This window comes from Sapajus apella, unplaced genomic scaffold (assembly GCF_009761245.1).
Source record: "Sapajus apella isolate SASKATOON/1434 unplaced genomic scaffold, GSC_monkey_1.0 scaffold234, whole genome shotgun sequence".
Classification (NCBI taxonomy): Eukaryota; Metazoa; Chordata; class Mammalia; order Primates; family Cebidae; genus Sapajus; species Sapajus apella.
Genome location: NW_022437174.1, coordinates 120831 through 121981, shown reverse-complemented (window position 1 = coordinate 121981; position 1151 = coordinate 120831). Strand labels below are relative to the sequence as shown.

Here is a 1151-nt window from a genome sequence, read left to right as displayed (position 1 = left end):
CTCCTCAGCAGGAACCGAAAGAGCACACACATCCATTACCCAGGGTCACTGTAGTCAGAAATAGAGGCTGACGTTATTCTTATTCTCTCCGTTCCTACTTCCCCATAGCTCGACTGCCTCCAGCAGGAAACTGTGTCGGGGATCAAGCTCCCGCACAGTGAGGCCCAACACTGGGGGGCTTCACACGGGAGCGTTCCCCGCAGTCCTGCTCTGCCCGGCTCCTGGGCAGATGGGAGCGGGGGCAGCCTGTCCGCCTCCTCCCGTCCCTGCGGGGCAGCGTCTTTCCGGGCGTCTGCGGGACTCCGCTGGCAAGGCCGTGCAGGGAGCTGCTCGCACCTGATCCTTCTCCTCTGGGCCGTCGGGGCGCCTCTCCCAAAGGCCAGTCCGCGGACGAACCGCCCTGAGTGTGGCTGGTGCGCTCCCAGCCCGGACCGCGGCGCGTGGGGTTCCGGCCGTTCCTGCCGCGAGCCCCCGGGGGGCTGCCAGCCTGAGACTCTTCCTGGACCCGGGCGGGACCCGCCGCCCAGCGAGGGGCCCAGGAGACGCGGAAGCCGGGGTTCCCAGGGGAAGGGGCGGCGGGAGCGGCGGGGGGCGGAAGGGCCCGGGGGGCGGGGGGAAAGCGGCCGGGTCCCCGCGGGCGGGCGCCCGAGTCTCCGGGTTCGCGTCCCGCCCCCGCGCCCGTTTCTGGGCCGCCGCTGCACCTGCGCCGGCCGCCGCCAGGGGCGCCGCTGAGCTCCCGCTTCTCCCTCCCGCGGCGGGTCCGCCCGGGGCCCTGGACCCAGCGGCTGCCCACAGCAGGAGGCCGGAGGCCTGAGCACCTGCTCCTCGGGCAACCAGGCTCCGACCCTCCACGGAGCCTCCCCAAGTGAGGTCGCAGCCGCACAGGAGCACGTGCACTTTATTGAGCTGGACTGTAGAAAAGTGTGAGGGTAAAGGGCTGACACAGGATGGGCCGGGGGCAGGGCGAGGAATGGAAGCTGGGGTACATGGGAGGCAGGTGAGGGGCGGAGCCCCTGGCCCGGGTGATTCCTCTGGATCTACTGATAGACTTGCAGAATCAGTATTGGGATGATGATCAGCAGAATGGTCATGATGATGCCCAAAATCAGGGCCCAGATGTTCAGGCACTTGGCGGTGGAGGCGTAGGCCTG

General features: G+C 68.9%; 1 pseudogene across 1 annotated transcript in view; it reads right to left on the bottom strand.

Moving 5' to 3' along the window:
• Window positions 1–897: 897 nt before the first annotated feature.
• LOC116544870 overlaps window positions 898–1151 on the bottom strand; it is a 695-nt pseudogene continuing 441 nt past the window's right edge. Inside the window, exon 1 of the transcript XR_004266076.1 lies at window positions 898–1151. This exon is cut by the window's right edge and continues 441 nt beyond it. The product of XR_004266076.1 is annotated as an interferon-induced transmembrane protein 3 pseudogene (transcript).